The 22,372-nt window shown below is 39.4% G+C and overlaps 2 long non-coding RNA genes across 2 annotated transcripts; one reads left to right on the forward strand and one right to left on the reverse strand.

Moving 5' to 3' along the window:
- Positions 1 to 7,604: 7,604 nt before the first annotated feature.
- Positions 7,605 to 22,368, forward strand: LOC137861172 (uncharacterized). Its single transcript, XR_011099443.1, has 3 exons — positions 7,605 to 7,725; positions 13,019 to 13,092; positions 18,848 to 22,368. It is a non-coding gene; the product is annotated as an uncharacterized lncRNA (long non-coding RNA).
- LOC137861171 (uncharacterized) lies at positions 9,005 to 18,857 on the reverse strand. The gene is made up of 2 exons (XR_011099442.1): positions 12,053 to 18,857; positions 9,005 to 10,815 (listed from the first exon to the last, which is right to left on the reverse strand). It is a non-coding gene; the product is annotated as an uncharacterized lncRNA (long non-coding RNA).
- Positions 22,369 to 22,372: the final 4 nt, after the last annotated feature.

The following is a 22,372-nucleotide window of genomic DNA, read 5'->3' on the forward strand; positions in this document are numbered from 1 at the left end:
TTGTCTACATTTATATTTAACCGCACTCTTTGTTGTATGTGCCCTGTTGCACATGCAAATATCGAGTATTTTTACCCATAAAAGTGCAATGTTTTGTTCCATTATCTATACAGTCTATCAAATATAACTTTAAGAAACACTTTTATCTGTTCTCAGTTAAAGAGTGTGGTAGGCTGTATACTATTGCCATGGTATTTACATAAATCTTATACTACTTTCCACTGCACTCTTAAAAGATAATCTTTTACCAGAGTAAACAACTAGATGAGTGTCATGGACTTGTGATTGGGTTTGTTTCCTCCTCCTCCATAAATAACACTAGATTTCCCATTTTAAAAGGTTATGGTATTGCATTGCAAATGCAAGTGCCATGCTGAAGTGCACCTGAACCTAATTACTCTATGGCAGTACCTTACACCTTGTATGGGCATTCCTGTCGCAGGTTTTAACTTTGGCATTAGCTGCTTAGCTGGAGTCTGCTTTCTTAAAAGGTGTAATGCTAAGGGCTTGACACGTTAAATTTGCTGCTTATTGGCTACTGTTATTTCCTGAGTTTGAAATGTACATTTTGATTTGTGAATCATCTGACATGCTAACACACATTATTAAGTCTACCACAGAAGCAGATTCACTGGGGCAGTGCGATGACTCATGACAAAATATTAAAAATCTATTTCTTTGACTGGCTGTTAACCCATGTTCCCTCTGGTAATTGAGATGCCATCTGCTTGCTTAAATCCTTGTGCTAACAGAGATTCTGTCTTAAGGGTTTGAGCTGATAGAAAACTCACTTAGCTGTGTCATACTGCTTCAGCACTTCTGGTTCAGATATCATTGTGGTTCTGGGCTAAAATCTTGGATTTATGCTGTCTCTTGAGAAGATAAGTCTGTATGGATTTATTTGAATTTTAACCATTAAATTGTCCAGGCTTATCAGAGGGAGTACAAATGATGTTCAGTAAGGAAAAAAGGTCTGTTTTGTAAGGGAAGGGACAATGTTATGGTTTCAGGAGAAAAAAAAAAAAAAAAAAAAAAAACTTGCAGTTTTTCGCCAAGATGCATAAGGTGCCTAATCCAGTAAAATAAGATGTAAACAGTCTGATGGCCCCTGGTGCATTCTGGATTGTAACTATAACCTGGTAGGATGGCAAGCAGAATAATCAAAACTGGAAAGGAAGGACTTTCCACTTTTACCAATTTTGGTAATTATATGTTGCAACATGATTTAAAGGCAGAGAGGAAGGGAGGGAGGGAGAAAGGCAGGAGGAGGGGGAATCAGTAACTCAGTCCTGGTCACTGTCTGGGGGCCACCATGGTTTCGTAGACTTTCACAGTCACAGAAGCGGTGGTTGGAGCAGCCCTCTGGGGTCCATCCAGTCTGGCCTTCTGCTTGAAACAGGGTTGTGACCTATGACATTTCAGGTCCACCACAGTCTTACCCTTTCCTTAACTTCTTCAACTTATCCTCACAAGTCAAATGCCATAGGCTCCTTACGATCTCACTAGCCCACCGCATGACCCTCTCTTGTTTTTCAATGTGCTTCTTGAAACAGGGAGTGCAAAACAGGACACAATATCCCAGATGTGGACTCATCAGCATCGAATAAGGGGGGATATTAATTTTTGTTCCTCTGCTGTCTTGCTCCCTTTCCAATGTAGTCCAGTTTGTCATCATTATATTCACCACAAAAACACCCTGTTGGCTCATATTCAGCTTAGTGTCCCCTGTGACAGCCACATCCTTTCAGCTGTGTGTCTGCTCAGGCAGCCTGCACTGGTGCCTGGCACTACTCAACCCCATATGCACAACTCTGCACTCCTCGTTAAACTTCACGACGTTTCTGTTGACCCAGTTTTTCAGTTTCCCAAAGTCCTCTCAAATGAAGCCCCACTGTTTGGTTTGAGAACCACACCTTCTAGTTTAGAATTGTCTGAAAATCTACTGCAGGTGCATCCTGTGTCAGCATCCACATCACAATGAAGGTAATGAACAACACTGGTGCCACTATTGACCCAAGGTGTTCTGCTTGCTGCTGGCCAGCAACTAAGCATCACCCCATTGATTACTACCCTTTAAGTCCAGCAATCCATCCAATTTTCAACCTATTTAGATCTAGCAGTTCATTCATCCAGACCATACTCCTCATTTTTTACTCCACTTTGTGCTTTAACCACTTGCTTCATCCCTATTGCTCAAAATAGCAGCTGTGCTGGAGAGCATACAGGCTGTTCAGCCCTCTGAAAATGTGTATTGATGAAAATATAAAGTGCTGATTTAGCTTCCCAGCATTTCTCCTATACTATTGCTGCAGTGCTCATTAGTCTCTTCCCTAAAGCTTTCATTAAGTGTCCACCCAACTTCCCATGAAATGTAGTACTACAGTGATTGATAAGGAAATAAAGATTTGAAATAACAGCTTGGTTGCTGCAGCACCAAGACACGGGAAAGAAAAAGAATCTAGCTTTTAGTTTCATTTCATCCCTGAACTTTTAACCAGCACAAAGCATCACCAAATAATCTGGTCAATTCTTCCTACACAGGTGTCGTTATAATATATAACAATATGTATATAATAATGTAATATATATATATATACACTACAGAATTTAAAGATTTCACCCTCTCTTTCATTAACCTTACTGAAATATTACTGAAATATTTTCTGTATTTTGAAGGACATGTTATGTTGGTATTGGGCTAGAAAGAGGAAGGGAAGGGAAGGGAAGGGAAGGGAAGGGAAGGGAAGGGAAGGGAAGGGAAGGGAAGGGAAGGGAAGGGAAGGGAAGGGAAGGGAAGGGAAGGGAAGGGAAGGGAAGGGAAGGGAAGGGAAGGGAAGGGAAGGGAAGGGAAGGGAAGGGAAGGGAAGGGAAGGGAAGGGAAGGGAAGGGAAGGGAAGGGAAGGGAAGGGAAGGGAAGGGATAACATGCCAAAGGTAATATTTTAATTTGATTTAGAGTTTGCACAGTAATACAGCTTTCCTATGATACCCCCAAAAGCTTGTGTCCCCCTCATATTGGTGACTCCAAAGAGAAATAATGCATATTTTCTTGTTTTATCACTGTCTTTTTGGAAAGAATCCTTGTTATCTTTGGGGAATTTACCACAAAGCATCATCCTCATAGAATACTCTGAACAAGTAAGAGCTCTGTCAGCAGTTTTCCAGATTCCTCACACGATAGCTGCAGTCTTACTCAAATGAGAAAGACTGAACTCTCTTGCTATCTTCAAGTTCATCTCACTCTGAGGATAGAAGATCATGGGAATCAAATTCAAAAGTAAAAGAAAAGGCAACGTTTTTGTTATTGCTGACATGGAGACTTCCTTTTGGGCATTAACTAGTTGTCTTTTCTCTTTCTTCCCTCTCCAAGAGCTGATGTATTACAGCAGCTATACAGATATAGGAGCAAACACAGGGGTTCCTGTCCAATTTTCTTATATCCTTCAAGGACATCATGTCCAAAAAGCTCATATGTGTATCCTCTGAGAGATTTGGTGGAAAACTTCCTGGACTGTATTAAAAGGACAATAGGATGGTCCTCGGGAGATGGGGATGCTGAAGAGGGAAACGATCCTGCCTCCAAACAGTGTCGCTATTTCATCAGTGCCTTGCCAAGACTGACATTAAAGATTCCCTCAGCAAAACTGAATATTGCTATTCCAAACAGGGTGAGTTGGTGTCAGGTTCTTCCTGCCACAGTGAAGGGTACTGCAGCAAGAATGAAAGGGGGGAAAGGACTGGGAAAAGGAGTTCAAGCTAAAGTAGAAGCCTAGGGAGCTGGCAGGAGTTACTGCAAGGGTAGGAGCAGGTGCGGTGGCTTCTGAACTGAACTGAACTGAACTGAACTGCTGCCACCCAGTTCAGGTATCTACAGATGTACTTTGACACAGCCCCACAATAAAACTGTTTTTTAAAAATATAACTTTGCCATGTGTCCGAGAGGATACAAGACAAAAGTACTTGATAACTGGAAACCAGTACAGCAGATGCTCTGCTGCCAGAAAAAGTTCTTACAGATTAATGAATGTGTATGATCTGCAGCCAGTTACTAATTTTCACATGCAGTGAAGCCCAGTGAGTGCTCAGACATCCTTGTTATGTTGGGGTTCTTTATAGGGTTGGGCTTATATCTCCTTTTGTGCAGTGTTAATTAATTGCAGCTTTGTACATTAGCAATCCAAGTTGCAATCTGAGAAGGTAAAATAAACTGTCTTATCAAAAAAATCCTATTAGTTGGAACTGCTGTTGTAACACTAACATGCTTTGCACATGCTGATATCTGGCTTTTCTGGTTTAAAACACGTGAACACAAAGGAGTGGCTGCAGTTCGTTAAACATCACAAGTGCCATAATAGCAGGAAGAACTCAAAGGCGCTCTGATATGACTCACAGTTGAGCTTCCTCCTCTGGGTCAAACCTGTGCATGGCAAGAAATCTCAGAGCATCCAGAGAACTGTATGACTCGGTCGTGGATTGTACTTGTTGCAAATACACCAAATTAACTGCAAGTTCCAGTGAGGTCAAATTAGCACTCAACTCGTTTATACAAATTAAAGTATTGATTTCAGTGGTACCTGGGATTAGTCCTTCAGTCAATCTGTTGCATTCACATCACAGTATTCATCTCTGTGCAGTAGGTTTCTTCATTTTCAGTCTTGAAATGTGGTATGTAAGTCAGTATTTTGCTTATGTCTTGTCTAAAACAATACATTTGTTCTCACTGCAAAGTAAGCAGAGTGTTTTAAACAAATTGCTAGGTTCATTCTGCAATTTCTTTACCCTGGCAGTCTTTTAGTTCAGAAGAATCTCCCAATCTATAAATAGTTTGAAAATAGTATGTAAAACAGTATTTGTGCTTGTACACTTTGAGTTGTTCTGAGATGGACTTGACTTGCGTGATTTTCTTTTCCATTTCTTTCTAATCCATGCAGCATCATTATCAAAGCATTGCTTTTTTGTTTTTAATAAACAAATCATGAAATACCATAGCTTTTATGAAATGCTAACATCAAACTTTTAATAAGTTGATGTGTATAAAATCCCCAATTAATATCTGTTCAGAAAAGGTATTTTTTGATGCAAGAACTGCAGCAGCAATATGGCACATGAGAGGAGAGGAAGTAAACAATGATGACAGATAGAGCAAGGAGGAGAGGCAGACACCATCCTCCACCGGATGACAGCTGAACACATCCTAGCCAAGTTCTAGTAGGTGACGTACTCAGCTTGCAGCTAAATTGCATTGTGCAACCAGTGGGCCCAATCACATCATGTCACCTATGTCACTACTTGAACCAGATGTCTTCAGGCTGAGGGAAGCTGCCAGGGGTGCTCTCCCTGTTCCTGAACTTTGCTGCTGTTGCTCTTCCCGAAGCTGCACCTGAAGCTGCACAGGCTGGTTTGGAGGGACAGGGTGTGATTGATCCACGTTAGGGCAAAACCAGGAACAACAACAACAAAACAACAGAGATCTCTGGGAGAGTTCAGCCAGAACCATCTGTACAGAGGCTGATGTTACTTGTCTGCAGTGGAGTCTTTCCTTCCCTCTCAGTAACTGCTCTGATATCACCTGTTTGTCTTTTTATCTTTATTTTTTATTTTTATTTTTTGACTTTCTAACTATGTAGTACTCACGTTTTTAATGGCCATAGTTTTCCCTTAACAGAAATAGGGGAAAGGAATGTAATCTTTGGACCACTGTTTTTCCATCTTTATTAAACTGCTGCAGGAGTTTAAGTGGTGTAAAACAGAGACATATATTTAATTTATGTGTGAGAATTTTATAAGTTTCAAAAGGAAATTTATAGTAAGGCCAGAGTTTGTTTCCCTACGACATTTTAGTTCTTGAGCAGTAAACAGATGGCTCCCGTTGAAATTGATAAAAGTACAAACTAAACAATTGTTGTCTTGTGTTTAGTTTGCCCATTTCTTAGTACATAAAGAAAAGTTTGCAACTTGTCAACGTCAAGTAAACTTTCCATGCCACATTATTGCTCTGCCAAATTACACCAGAACCCCTCCCAGAGCATTTTACCTTTGCCAGTATATTTCTCCAGTGAGTCAGTGTTTCAACCTTTGCTTATATGCCTCCCGTGTTAGCCCCACAGCTACTGGGCATAATAAGTCTGCTTTCCAAAAGCCATTGCACGCACCAAAAGCTCATCGCGTCCAGCAGTCTCTAGTGCTGGACAGAGTGAGTGTCTCACGCCTCCGTGAGCTGGAGCAGGTCCCATCGGCTGTGTGAGGTGCACATCACTGTTGCTTGTTGCTGAATGACAAACTGCAAACTAACAGGATCAAGAGCCCATAAGACTAAAAGTGACAGATCATTACTGTGGATATCGTGGTCTGGATCATGAGGGTTTTCATATGGAATGGGAACGTTTGCAGTTTCTAAGCAGTTAGTGTCAATTTGGGGTGATAAGGCTTCTCTGAGCTTTTGAGATAGAGGGTGATCTTTTTGATGTCGGGCCTGAATTCTTGCTTTGTTTTCTAAACAAGCAGTGAAAACCATGCAGTACCTGTAAGAATGGTTCCCATTCAATATGGGATAAAAAGTACAAAATGGGTCATTTTCTTTCATTGTCGAGTTAGTAACTGTTTTTCAATATTACCATTTCTGTTACATTTGCTATTTATGTTAGATTTTTAAATCAATCTGTTAACATCCTTGTCTGAAGAAATCGGCATTTTGTAGAGAACAGAAGGAAAAAAAAAATAATTGACACGTGGTTGTACGTGCACATGAAAATTAATTATCTGCATTCATTGTTCAGTCATAATGATTGCAGAACATAAGCTAACAGGAATGAAATTTTGGATTTCAAGGCCTTAATATTTTAGAACTTACATCGGTTTTGGTAATAGCATGGATTAAATTATTTTCTTGTTTTCAAATTTGACCTTGTTGCTTTAAATGATGTAGAATTATTTTTTTTCAGAATCTGCCTAGCAACAAAAGATGCTCTCTCTCCCTCTAGTGGAGAATAATAACATAGCTGCCTTTCTGTTTTTGCATATGTAAACCATCAAGTAATACAATCAGGGGCTGAAAGCTTTTCTGAACAATAATATATCATAATTTGTTTACTGTATGACATAAATATTATATGAAGAGTATCATATTGAGATAGTTTCATATTATTTTTTTTCTGTGAGTGCACCATTTTTAAAGTGATCTGAATTATACAAATTGTAAAATATTTATGCATGTAAAATATTTACAGATATCTAGACACATTTTAAAGTAACAATAAAGGCTCAGCTGATACTAAAAAGAAACCCTAATCTCAAAAGTAAATTGTAGTATGCTTAATGTTGCTAGCAGGAGCAGCTTGCATGTTGGTATTTGCCAGTTTGATCCTAGATACAAAGAGCATGGATCTAAAAAAAAAAATAATAATAATAATCTAAATGTTTCCAGTATTTGCTGTGTTCATCTTAAGAGAAGAAGGAAACTGCCAGAGGACTTAGATGCAATGTCTTTTTCAAAATTGTATGTTGTGATGCACTGTTTTGTTTCATTCTCCAAATAAACATCTCCCCAGCACTTGGAATTCTGAAGCTGTGAGTGCAAACTGCTTATGTAAGTAATGATTTACAGGACTAAGTTCATAACTAGGGGAGCAGAAAACACTTCCTATATATGACTGATATACTAGCTCCACTTCTACATTCCAAAATGCAGTAACAAGACTTGACTAGATTCCTGATACTGTTTTCACTGGTAAGTTTTTCTTATTTCTGCTTCTGAGCTGCTTTTTAGCATATTTTTCTCTTTCATGGTTTTATTATCTCTTGTTGCCATGCCAAACATCGCACAGGTAGGTACAGTAAATAACAGTCCAAGGGAATTTGACAAGAGATGTGCATGTAGTTGACCTCAAAGCCTTCACTCAGCTTTTAGGGACAGGGGCTTTCTCCATCTGCAAGTCACTGTCTTGCACCAAGGGTGTCACTGCAAGCATTTCAGTTCAGACTAACTTCATTTTGTGTGTTTGTTGTTCTTACTGTATGAAAGGGTAACGAAGCTACTTAAAAGGTGTCGGGTGACAGTTCTGGGTTGCCACTGTCTCACCCAAGTACCAGTAGAAAGTAGATCTCTTACCAAGGAGGAAAAGCATCTATTTTCTTCCATAGCAGAGTGACTCCAAGGACTGTGGACACGACTCTGTGGTGTAATGAGTCACTTGAGTTGTAGCTGCTGTAAGCAGCACAGGAACTTTGCTTCTCTGCTTCAAAGAGTGGAGTGAAAACAGTGCTAAGAGATAATACAGAAGAGATGATGGAATGCTTTTCATAAATGCTAGTATGGCCTACTGACTGTATCTGTACTTGAAAACTCCTCCAGCATGAAGAAGAGAGGCATGGAGACAGAGGGATGTAAGAACCAATGCTTTTGTGGCTGCCGCAGCAGCACTGCCCTTCCGTCCTGTTAGCGAGAGGCTTGCTTAAATGCATCCCAGGCTTTGGGACTTGACAAACTATTTATGGCTCAGTCAGTTTGCGTGGGTTGTAGGGAGGATGACAGAGAGCAAAAAGCAGCAAAGCAAAGTGTGAAAGGGACATTTTTCCACCAACTGCTTATATTATCAGATGGGGAGAGAGAAGTAATAGATTGCTGGCCAGAATAATGTAGCAATGCCGTCACACGCACAAGCGCTCTATTGTTCATTTTGTTTTCCCAAATGCCGCATTCCTTGTCCTTTAGTGTAATAAGGATGTAATAAAGATTATCAGTTCAGGAGAGAGTGTTGGATCACGGGTGTCCAAAGTTAGTTGTTAACTTTTCTCTAGTTTCAAAATGGAGGCTCGAGAGAGTGCTTGGTGGCTTTAAAGGGAGCCGGCAGATGTTTGAGATGCCCTTTCTGTTGCTGCTGGCTGCTACAGCTGAAGTAGCACAAAATGAAACACACGAAATGAAAAAGGAAACAGAACCTGTCAGACATTCTCTAACTTAACTCAGTTGGTCATCTTTGGAGTTGCATTAATAGGGACCACAAATATGATTTTAATACAACTTTATTTTTTACACGTCAGAAAAGGAAATTATTGTTGACCTTTTGGAGCTTCGTTTTGGAAGCCCCGACATCCTTCTATTCCAGGCACTTTTTGTTCACTTTCTGAGGTTTTTCACCAAACTAATCTGGCCTTAACATTGAGACAATGTTTATTTCAGCCTTTTATTTTCTCAGGTGCACTGTCTTTCTTTTCAGGGCTTAAACATTGCAGACCTCCTCTTGAGATTTCCTTTTAAAAGGCATGTGATTTATTCAGCTCATTTCATTACTGACCTGACAGTTGTGTCAGTTTTTATTTTCAACGTATTTCTTAACAGAGGTTTAATGAGAAGCTAAAATTAGTATTAATGAGGTTTCCTGGAATGAACAGTCACCACATACGGTCTGACGTTTGGGTGGTCCTGCAGTTGGACTCGACGATCCGTCTGGGTCCCTTCCCACTCGGGTCATTCTACCATTCGCGTTTTAGCGTCCACAAAACCGGAGAGCCCTTCTGCAGCCCGGGCTGCTCCTTCTCCCCTGACGGCCGCGGTGAGGGCACGGCTCCCCTCACGGCACACAACCAACGGGGCCGCGGCCATTTCGCGGCGCAGGCCGGGCGGGCGGCTCGCGGGGGCCCTCGCCAGGCGGGTGCCGCCCCAGGGGGCCTGGTCCGCAGCGCCGGGCCCGGCTCCGGCCTGTGCCGGGCCCTGTGGCGCCTTGTGGACGTGGCCGTGTGGTAACGAGCCGCTGCTGCTTACGGCTTCTTTTTACCGCAGTCCCTCTGCAAGTGCTGCTCCTTCAGAAGTAGCAGATTAAATATTAAATTTTAATTTCTGTATTGATTGATCTCTGGACAAATTATTGGTGTTTTCATATGTGGTTTACGTAAGGCCACCGTAGAAACTGTGATTTTATTGTTCAACAAATAGTCCGTATCCTCGGAATTTTATAAAAGGTTGTTGCACTAAATAACAGCTGTTAATGCTTATTGAATATCTTCTGCATGCACAATTCGTGGTGCTTTACAAATTATAAGCATTATATTGTTTCACAAACAATGCCATTTACGTCACAGAGAAGCCAACGGCCACACTCAGAACAGACTGCTGAGAAGACTGGAAATAATGAGCTAGTCCTTTGACCCTATTTTGATGACTCCTTGACCCAAAAAGTGGGTAGAGCGTGATAGGCGAGTAAGGCTGATAATCCTGGTTCTCTAAGGAGGTTACAAATTGCTTGCAGCAAACTCCAGATGCTCTGGTGTTTCATATAAGGCTCAGAAAACTCTCCATGGTTTCAGTATTTATTGAAATACACCTGACAACTCTTAGAACAGAGGGTCCCTCACTGTCGGCTGCACTATTCTGAGAGCACAGAATATAGTATAGAGGGTATATGTCTGACCTATGGAAAGTGTACATCTGACCTCTGTGTCTAAGCTAAATGGCCCTGCTCTTGCTCCCTACAGTTCTTTCAGGGAAAGCTTCAGGGTCCCATCATTGACCTTATCCTTACTTTTTGAGAAAAAAGCATATTGTGAACTAAGAAGTAAAACTAATAAATAATGAGGTCTTTATTTTCTGTAGTTTCAGCAACTTTACAGAACCAGATCTAATCCTACTCTGTCAATAGCCAACCGCAAAGCTTTACTACCATTTGCAGGGTTAGAATCAAGCCCCTTGGCCTGATTCTGCCAGAGAGCTCCAGGCAGTTTTAGATAACTGTTTTTACAATATCCTTTGTCAGCCCAAGGTTTCAACTTACACAAGATCAGTAGGGAGAAGAGTCATCAGCTGATTGCCAAGTCTTGCTTTCTGTGGGAGAGCACAAAAAGAAAACTGTTACTAAATCTTTCAAACATTAAATTATTTTAACTAATTTCACCCTTGGTTTCATTCACCACTTATTAAAGTTCACTTATAAACAGAAACAAGCACAGATCTCCTACCCATTGACAGAAAATATTTTATGAAATACTTTGTTTATAGTAAATAATGGGATAAATTGGAAAGAAGCCTGGATTCTGCAAATATATACACTATGAAAATAGCCAGTAAGTCTGTATAGATTTTCATGAAAGACAGAGGTTTCATTATTAGATATTATACAGTCCATAATGCATTAACACATGACACCTGTTCTGCAGTGCACACATTTGGGGCCCAAATAATGTAGAATATTTTTCTGGATATTTTTATTTGCTTGTTTTCTATATGTTTAGAGAGCCAGGTCTGCCTTCAAGTTGCTAGATATTTTAAGTCTCTTGTTTGGGAGATTACTAGCTTTTAAATATTCTAGAAGCCTTATGTCTATCTGCTTAGTTCCTTCTGAACTTCTGGCCCCTTCAAGATGTTTCAAATTTGACACCTAAAAATTGAGATGCTAATGAGTCTGCTGCTTTGATAGTAGTATAGTATGTTCATATTGCTCACTGTATCTTGATTTATGTGTTTTTTAGTGCTGTTAATAAATTACAGTTAGCTGGAGTGGCCTGCAGCTTCTCCACTGCAGTCTGTGGTTGTTTAAGCTCTGACACCAGTATAAGCCTGGCTGTGCTATAACCTAGAGGCTATGTGGTGTGTGTGGCCGTTTTTTACCATAGTTAGCTGGCTATGATAACATCTCATTAGTCAGAACAATGAGGAGGCAGAAGGAAAGCTAAAATTGAAGCTCTAAGGATCTGACTCATTCAGTTTCTGGCACGAGGAGGTGCAAATTGCACTTCCTGAGTTTGCAGCACCTAGCAAACCTCAATTACACCCCAAATGCACTCTGCTATGAGAAGGCCTGCTGCTCGCTGCCTCTGCGTGTACCCATCTAACATGCATGTTGCTGCTTCGCATTGCTAATTTTAATGTCTGTAGCAGCTACTTGTAGGATCTCAGCTGAAAGAAGGCTTCATCTTACTGCAGTTCTCATGGGTTTTGCAGTCCTTGCTCAATGCCACCCATAGAGGTAAAGTAACAAGTATCCTGAAATAACGGTATCCTGATGATCATCTGTTTAGCAAGAACTTGACAGACATAGAACCCCCATCGTCTCTGCCCTTACCTTTTGATATTGATAGGTGGACCGCTAACAACTGCAAACCCAACTCAGGCTGGTAATAAGCAGCACATTACATAGGTCCTCTTCTCTCTTCTCTTCTCTTCTCTTCTCTTCTCTTCTCTTCTCTTCTCTTCTCTTCTCTTCTCTTCTCTTCTCTTCTCTTCTCTTCTCTTCTCTTCTCTTCTCTTCTCTTCTCTTCTCTTCTCTTCTCTTCTCTTCTCTTCTCTTCTCTTCTCTTCTCTTCTCTTCTCTTCTCTTCTCTTCTCTTCTCTTCTCTTCTCTTCTCTTCCTTTTCTCTTTTTTCTTTTCTCAGAAATAGCAATAAACCTGTTTCTTAGATGTGTTTAATACTGGAACCCTGTTCCATCAATCAAAATAATTGTATTACTCTAATTCCATATAATTATACCCAAAAAAAAGGCAAAAGCTGACAAGAGCTCCAGTGTCTTTCTGAAAGTATGTTGCAGCCCTTTTCAGGTCACAAGCCCTGCCTGAGAAATCTCAGCAAAATGCCAACGCATTGTGTTGAAGCAAAGTAAGTCAGATTCAGCTTATGCTGTGCACACAGATAGCCACAAGGTATGCTGAGGATGAGGAACCGGCAAAAGGAAATTCTGTCTGCAAACCTGTGGTGGCTAGAGCAAAGGAGGAGCTTTCAAGGGCAAGACAGTGAAGATGGTAGACAAGTTTTACCCAGTGCCCTTGTGCCCTACACAAACTGTTCTGCTCCAGATACCCCTGTTTGCTGGATGCTATCTGCTACACAGGGTGCAAGGTTGCAGCTGGTCATGAACATGAACAAAGCAAGGCAGGCTTCAGCTAACTTTTCAGGACTTCCATAGATATCTACTTGGGGGTGGATAGCTGTTGTCATTCTAAGGCTTCAACCCAAAATTTATCTAAAAAGTATAAATGTTTTGTGGTTGCTTCAGTTATATTTCCCAGGCCACTTACATTTTGTTTCCACAGTCAAAATTCACTGTGTGCATTTGAGATTCTGGAAAATGTTGAAGAGAATCCCAGGGAGGACTTTTTCATTAAAGGTGAGTTAATATTTCAATGATATTTTTATTTATATGTATTTATTTCTACAGCATTTAGAAAGTGCTCTCTTGAACCTCCCTGGAAAAAATTGAAAGCTATAGGACTTCACAAAAAAGCAAAGATCCAATCTGAAATGTGATACAAAGAGTTGACTAATAAACAGTAAGAATGGATAATGCTGATGCAGGATTTGCAACCACGTCTTTCATCTCCCTTATTTATACATTATGTCTATATATGTCTATATAATGCCATGACCTTGTAAGAATCACTCAAGCTATTTCCCACTGGGTAGTCTTTCCTCTATTCCTTCTCATAATACTTAATATTGCGTTATTGAAGAGGACTTGTTTCTAAATTATTTTTATACATTTCTGAGAAAATTTTGACACAGTCTTGAAGATTTCTTTTTGAGTTGGTTAAGGTATGGACAGGTGAGGTGAACTATATGCAATTAAATAGTTTCATGCCACAAGAAAAATACTGACAGTTCTCATTTTTGTACTGTACTTGGGTAGAAGAAAGATTTTTATAAAACTTCCAGACAGGAATCCTAGAAAACATATTGGGAACACAAAGAATATTGAGAGAGTATTCCCCAAGATTTGATGGCATATGTCTTTAAATATTGCCTTAGTATGTTAAAACTTAACAAATTTTCCTACTACTGAATTACTTCAGTTTTTCATTCTCATAATTTAAATTCACTTTGTTCGTATAATCTTTTTTTTTTTTTTTAATCGTGAAACTTCTCTAAATGACATTCCTAATTTTTGAACAGATTATTGGTTCAAAACCAAGTTATTTTTGAATGTGTCCTATCTTCCTAAATTTTACCTATAGTTAGGAACATTCTTTCTCATGAGCCCAAATAAACTTGGGTCACAAAGCTAGAAAGCATTCAGCATGAATTCCCCAAAATCTATCTCAACCCCGTCCTGTCCTATTGCAACTAGCAGTAACCCATCAGTAGAAGAGAGGCCATTACTTCACCATGAAGTATGCGTGTATTTGTATTTGAATTTGTATCTACATATCTACATATATGTATACACATATACATGTGTATTTACATATGCATATATGTATGCATATGCATATATGTGTCAAAAAATGGAAGAGCTTTACTTCTTTAGATTGTCAGATTAAATACTCCAAATGAAATCTGCGATACTTTTAAAATTAAGCTTTCACTTTCTATATAAACACTAATCATGCAGGAACAGGTTTCAGTTCCTATCAAATTCAGTCTTAACATGTTTAAGGTGTTGTAAAATTGGAAAATCTGCAAGGTGAAGACTTTTATTCTATACCAGGTATATGTGCTGATTCCACAGAACATACAGGATACAGCACTAGCTTTGTAGATCAGGCAAATACTTCCCTTATGGCAGAGGGCTACAGAAAATTTCCCAGAAAAACAGAAATTTTACTAGAAAAATTTCCAAGGCCTTCAATTAAAAAAATAAAATAAAAATCAGGGTGTCATTGAAAGATATGCAAAGTAGACACTACAAGATGCACTGGAATTGTTGTGATTGAGCTCATTAAATATTAGTTAGAGAATCTACCAAATTAGGGTAATCTATCTCCTGGTGTCTGCTAGGATGATCCCAGTACTGCTCTTGCTTATGTTGTGATGTGAATAGTCAACCACATGAAGGCAGCTCAGAGTTGGCTTAAAACTTTGGCATCTCAGAAATCCTGTTTTCTTCAGTCTGACAAGTAAAACCGGTGGGGCTTTGTTTCAGTGTTTCCAACCCACACTTAATTACTGTTAAGCTAATGTAGTGACACTAGTGCAAAGCTAGTCCAATCTAAATAAGAGCAAAAGAGATTGATTTATTTATGACAGATGAAGACATAATCTTGCTTCAATTTCAATACCTAAACTCTTAAGTTTCAATCAAAAATCTTACTAAAACAAAGTCTCTGCCATTCCAGACCATCCATTTTTCTTGCATTTAAAAAACGACAATAAAAAACACTGTTGCAAAGTCTAACATATATATGATAGGTGAAAATATGTTATGAATTTCTAATCAAAGAGGTAGTATAAAGAAATGTAGCCTGTGAAAGTTCTGCTGCAATATGATACTGCTGAGGGTCTCTATTGGATCGATTTGGGTCGGTCACAGAAGATTCACTGCAGTAAGACACAGTGAATTAGAATTTTAATAGTTCAGTTGAAAGGCACCTACAAAGATCATCGAATCCAACTGCCTGGCCACTTCAGGGCTAAGCAAAATTTAAAGCATATTATTGAGGGCGTTATCCAAATGCTTCTTGGACAATGACAGGCCTCAACCACCTTGCCAGGAAGCCTGTTCCAGCGTTTGACCACCCTCAGAGTAAAGAATTTTTTCCAAATGCCAAGTCTGAACCTCCCCTGGCATAGCTTTTTGCCATTCCCTCATGTTCTATCACTGGTTACTAGGGAGCACCTCCATCTCCATTTCACACGCTCAGGTGGGCAGACAGCAAAGAGGTCTCCTCTCAGCCTCCTTTTCTCCAGAGTAGACCACCCAAGTGCCCTCAGTCTCTCCTCATAAGACATCCTTTCCAGCCCTACTGCCAACTTTGTTGCCTTCCTCTAGACACTTTCAAATGCCTTACCATCTTTTTTATATTGTGGAGCCCAGAACTGCACACAATACTCAAGGTGAGGCCACACTAATGCTAAATATAGTGAGAGAATCACCCCTTTTGACCAGACAGCTGTGCTGTGTTTAATGCACATCAGAATGAAGTTTGCCATTTTGGCTGCCTGGGCACACTGCTGACTCATGTTGAGCCTTCCCTTGACTGGCACCGCTGGATCCCTGGGAATGATTCCCTCTTAAAGAGCCTGCTGGTTTTGTAGACTATCTCCTAACAGCAGTCTTACATCTAAGCACTGAAGTAAGGTTCCCTTTATATGCCAACTATAATTATTGCAGACTGTGTCCAACTGCTGCCCACAATGGGCATGAAGCTGTGCTTGAACATGTTGGAGGAGGAGACTCGCACGAACGGTCCCATGGCTCCATTGCAAGAGTTGTGCGAATTGATAAATTTTAATTTACAATATGTCTGCATACTGATCTAAATCAGCACACAAATCTAAACTGCAGATAAGACACTCAAGCTACCATTTCCTTTTGCCCATACAAAGGAAATGACCAACTGATAAACGAATGACTAAGCAAAGCATATATATAGCTATTTATGCATATAAAAATTGACTTTCTAGGGCCCCTGACAACCACAGGAGACAGCGGTTTAATTTACTATGTTTATTCTGCTTATTATAATAAGCAATAGCACTTTCTGCACATTTAGTGCATGCTTTCATTCCTCCATACAATAAATGGAAGACAGAATGCCTACTGTATATGTACATATATATATATATATATATATATATATGCACATAGCAGAAGTAGCTAAGTGACACCCTTACTAAACAGATTATTCCAGGAGACCAGAAGGCTGATTTATGACAAAGCAGTGCATTTTAAAAGTATCTCCAGACGTCAGTACTGACATTGTTGAACTGACGCCTTATGACTGCACAGAGCCCTAGTGAAAATTGAAGTTGGTCTGTGCGGAGTAGGTTGAAGGCCAGAAGCCATAACTCTACTCTGAATTAATGTATTAGTGTAAAGAGATTGTAAGGAACAAGTGACTGTCTCCTGTGAGAGAAGCTGTAGTCACTGGTCACTGCTTTCCCTTTTGCTTAAATAAAAGAAAAGAAATAGTGTTTCCTTTGATGTGAAAAGCACTCGGAATATCTGCCCCTGATATATATTCATCAAAGCAAACCTCCTACACTGCATATTTTACCCCAAAATTTTTGCAGCATGTGTGGAACATTTTAAAGCATGTTTTCATTGTCTCCATGTTGATCAAGATCACATGTATCTCTAGAGATATATCACCTTCTTGTACCATGCAGACTCAGTAAGGAGATGCTGACTATGCCCTATCCCCATACTGTCTGCGCACAGAAGTATTCCTGAAGAAGCTGACTACCGACAAAATATGTAAAATCTTGCTACACAGTTTTGTCAAGTCAGAAATTATACCTTGTACCTGTTTATGGTTTACTGTTATCTTACAAACAACCACAGTCTGGCTTTACATGTAATAAATATTAGGCAACTGTTCTCAGAAGCAACCGTGTTAGCCAGGAAACATGGTTGCTTGTGGTAATCCTATGGCTAACAACTTAGCAGCAACAAGCTATGAGCAAAATGAAAGTGTGCATCAGTTATTAAATGACTTTTGGAAACAGGCTCTCAAGTTACCTATCTGCTTTGGAAATGCTTAAACTAGTGTTTCTGTACCTAAGTTCTTTCTTAACTGATGCTCAGATGGGAGAAGCTGAGATTCCTCAGATCATTTGCAGTGATCCCTCTGAAATATATTTTTTTGTTGTTTTGTCGTTGTTCTTAAGCATTAAATTCAGTCTTCTCAGTCATGTGTAAATACTGGGAGTATCCATTGAAAATGCCTGAAAATCAATTGATCTAATGAAAAATCATATATTTCTGACTACAAAAAGAAAATTTTAAATGTTGTTCAGAACTATCATATATATAGGTATTTTAAAGCAAACATTCAGAGCAGATTGTCATACTGGGTGTTAGGTAAGTACTTTCATGAATATACCTTATTTTTCTAGTAAATGTAGTACTTGTGAAAGACACTTGGGTCATGGTTTTGGAGGCCAAAATACTTTAGCTATTTGGGCTATTGTATTGCAAGCTTATTTCACTGCACTGCTGGTTTTGGCTGGGATAGACTTAAGTTTCCTCATAGTAGCTTTTATGGTACTAAGTTTTGGATTTGTGACCAAGACAACAAAGGAGTGTTCTAGTTATTGCTGAGCAGTGCTTATAGAGCAGCAAGGTCTTTTCTGTTTCTCATGCTTCCCTGCCAGCGAGCAGGGAGGTGCACAAGAATTTGGAAGGGGAGACAGCCAGGACTGCTGACCCCAAATGACCAAAAGGATATTCTATACTATATCTTGTGCTCAGCAATAAAAGCTGGGGAAAAAAGAGGGGAAGGGGAGGCACACTTGGAGGGAGATATGGAGTTTGTCTTCCCACTAACCATTACCCACGACGAAGGCCTCTTTTCCTGGCAATGGCTAAACATCCGCCTGCCAGTGGGAAGCAGGGAATGAATTCCTTACTTTGCCTTGCTTATGCTTGCAGCTTTTCCTTTATCTATTGAACTGTCTTTATTTCAATCCCCAAGTTTTCTCACTTTTACCCTTTCAGTTCTCTTCCCCATCCCACTGGAAGGAGGGAGTGTGGGGCTTAGCTGCCTACTGGCGTTAAACCACAATTACTCCTCTGCCTACTGAGGGACCATGAAGAAGGTTTAGAGAGTATCTTATTCTCTTTATTTGTCTGTTCCTTGTTTGGCCCTCTAAATACCATTAAAGGAACTAGCTACCAGCTAACTATGAAAAATGTTTTTTATGGTGAGGATACTTTTTGCTTCCATACTCTTTTAAATTCATCTTTTTGCTAAATAGCCACCAAAAGGAGACCGTTAGGAATATGCTTTACAGATCCTTGTCTAATATTTTTCCAATCATGCAAAACAATACAGCAAAAATAAAGGTTACAGTAAACTCAGCTAATAAATGTGTGCAGCTAAAGATCTCTTATTGTGAGTAGCTGCTAACCGTGCCTGTGGTTGGTGGGAGGGAAATAGCTTGCTGTGCAAAGTATGATATCTATGGTTTGTTTTCTTTTATAGGACCTGGGAGCTGGCTTTAAAGATCACGAACATATTCAGTAATTCACCAGAAGGGAAATAGTCTGTATTACTGCATAAAGAAAATGTAGTAAAAACACCCCTTTATACAGTTGATTTCATGTTTATTGCTTCAGCTAGGTTGCTAATACCAAAAATAGTTTGAAATCACTCTTCCAATGATGAAAGAAATTCAGTAATTTCATGTGTGAGTTCAACGCCTCTGTTGTTCCCACCTCTGTGACTGGCACTGTCTGCTACACAGTAGAAGCACTTGATGTGAGAACTCCACAATTGTAATCTAGATAATCTTTGGCATACAAGGAATAAGTGGGAGGAGAACTTTGACTTCAATGGCACTTAACCAGTGTCTTGCTGTGTGTGCTGTCCTTTGCAATATTTACCACCGATGCACGCGGTGAAACACTAAGTCATCACTTACGGCTGGATTATAAAAAAAAAACCTTAAAGCTATTTGCCTGCTACTAAGAGAAGGAATAAAAGAAATACCTGAAGATATATTCAGAAAAGAACCCCCTTTCCCAACTGTGCTTGGAAATTTTGCCAGAACAGCTGGAATTTTTTTAATTGTAGTTCTTACAATCATCATTGTAATTATCTAGTGCCTCTTCTGCAGAGAAGGAAAACATGCTGGCCATTTAAATAGCTCAAATAAAAAGGCCAGAAAAACTATCATTATTCATGGACTGTAAATGAGTTTGAATCTTCTTCTGTGTTTGATAATAACAGCTGTTGGAAGACACCCTCATAATACTATTTAAATTTATCAGCATTTTTGTTTTGTTATTCCCTCGGTGCTTTAGTTCTGTGGTTTATGGTCTGCAAAACAAAGAACTGCAAGCCAGTAGGCAAAGACTTAATTCATTTACTGACCACATCATAAACAATAATGACACAGCATCTATTCAGTTTACTGAGTTAGGTGACTGATCCCAAATGTAAAACTCTAGCTGTTCCGTAGTTCAGAAAACACTATCATGCCAGCACTGTGAAACAAACAAGAAAGCCTTGAATAGTCTTGCACAAAGTGTTCATACAGCACTGGCTGGAATTTAAGGGAGCTTAACCACCTTACAGAACAGTATCTTCATAATCACAAAAGGTAAGACTGCATAACTAATAGAGTATAGTCTATGCTAGCCTGCACAAGTAAGCATGGGTAATTATGACAGCTTTGTTTTGGCATGTGCTAACAAGTTACAAACACTTTTATAGTCTAGACATCCTCTGGCTGAAAGCACAAACTTACATGTTTGTCACTGCATCTCTGCTTGTGATGGCTGGATTATGCAAGCATATGCTATATCCACAACTCTGTTATGTTCATAAATGTACTTCAAATGAACTCCTATGTAGCACTTAACATAGCTATTTTCTCATTCGTTTCTTCATATTTATCTTAATAGTCTTATTAATCCCTGTGCAATGTAGAGTCTCTCCTCCACAAGAACAGCAACTATGTTGTCTATAATGTTTGTGTTAACTGCTTTGGTACACATCACACTGCAGCAACCTGTGAGGATAAAATGATGGAAGAAATCCTCTTTCTTGCATCTGAAATGTGTTGTCTATAAAGCTGTCTTCCTCACAAAAGTGAGTTTCTTCCATATCTCAGTGTGCCGAGGAGTATGTGTGGAGTATCCTGGATAGGCCTTTCTTGCTTTATAAATCTTGCTTTATAAATTTTGCCTCACTCCCATTCCCACTATCATACAAATTTTGTCAAGCAAGGAGCTCTTGATCTTACAAAGCTGACACATTGTTCTTATAGGACCTCTAAACATGTACTTTGAGGAAGGGCATACATATTTTTTTACCTCTTGCTTCCCCACACTTGCTATATCCCCTGAAAAGTCTAGCAGTTACCTTTAAGAGTTGGACTTTTATTTTTGGAGAGGTTACCTAAGGCATAGAAAAATTTTTAATGGATTTTTTTTCCAGCATTGCTACCCCAAGAGACCCCGTTATGAGTACATACATCAGAAAATGAACTACCAGATTTTAAATAATTATAGAAGTACAGGAAATCAAATCTGTGGCTTACTTGCCTTTAATGTTTAACCTTTTAGGATATGCTTGTTTTTAGCTTTTATATATACCTGTGAAAAATAAAAATTATGTGAAAATAAACTTCTTTTCTTTTTCCCAAATAAAAGCTAATATTCCTTCTAATCATAGGATTCCACAATCCTATCCCATAATTCTGTGATGAGGAAAAATAATACACTGCATTCAGGGCAAAATTTCAGTAGCTGCTGAGGTACTGTATGATTCACTACATACTTATATGTTTAACTTGTGACATTTAAATTTGAAAACATCGGCCATGTGTATGTGATCTTGTATTTGCAGGCCTAACAAGCGGCTGAAAAAGAGAAGGTGAAAACTGCTCATTTAGCAATGAGTTAGGTGAACCAATGAAATCCTCCACTGAAACTTAAAGTATGAAAAAAAAAATGAGGAAGTATGAGCCCAACCACTTGCCAATTTCTTCTGTGATCAGGCAGAAGATAAGCTGTTTTTGGTTTGGTGTTTATACTAAGTTAATATTGTAAGTACAGCACAATTTGCACAGGAACTGAAAATTAAAGCCAGCTGATAATAAGCTCCACTTTACCATTTGGAACGAGCCCTCAGTTTTAGGTACACTGAGGAAAAAAAGGTTTACTGCCTAATAGTATATCATAAACAGAGAGAATGTTAGCCAAGTAACAACTTGGAAAACAAAGGCCTGAGGTTTGTGTGCATGCTGAGGCTAGTGCTGCCTGATCCTGGCAGGCTGCGGATGGGGGCTGCCAGCCCAGCACTGCTCACCAGTGCCCCTGCACAGCCACCCACCAGGCCATGTGCTGAGCCATGCTGGGGAGCCATGCAGACTACTGGAGGTCTGCGCTTTCATTAGTGCTTGTTTAAACCTAGAGTTTAGCGAGGAAAACATCACAAGATGTCAGAAACGATGCATGAATTCTGAAGCGCAACACCTACTAAGCATGTCATCCAGAGCTACACAGCTTCAGCATCTCTGGAGTGCTATGTAAAAACATGATAACAACCTACATAGTGATACCACAGGCCCATATTAGCCTTAGAGGTTAAAATAATTTCAAAGAATACTAGAAAATAGTAATAATAATAATAAAAATAAAGATTTATTTTTCAGCATACATAAATCGAAATCCTGGTGCTTATTTTATCCTCTTATGCACAATGTTGAGACAGGAGAGAAGACAAGGTGAAAAGGGTTCTGCTATAGGGAGGTGGGGAAACTCCAACCTGATAGATGGAAAAAAAGTGCTGTCTGAGGACTGGAGTAGCACAGTTTGTAGCAGTCCATTCTGAGTATCACTTAACTGCTGAATCTTTGCAGTTTACCATCATTGAAAATACAGCACCAGATTTAGAAAAACCGCAATTTGAAACTTGAATAGTGGTGGAAACTGTCATCTCTGCAGAATTTTGGCAATAAGAGTAGAGTGATTGAGGGACTCTCTCTTCTGACTGTCTTGT

Source organism: Anas acuta, chromosome 9 (assembly GCF_963932015.1).
Source record: "Anas acuta chromosome 9, bAnaAcu1.1, whole genome shotgun sequence".
Lineage (NCBI taxonomy): Eukaryota > Metazoa > Chordata > Aves > Anseriformes > Anatidae > Anas > Anas acuta.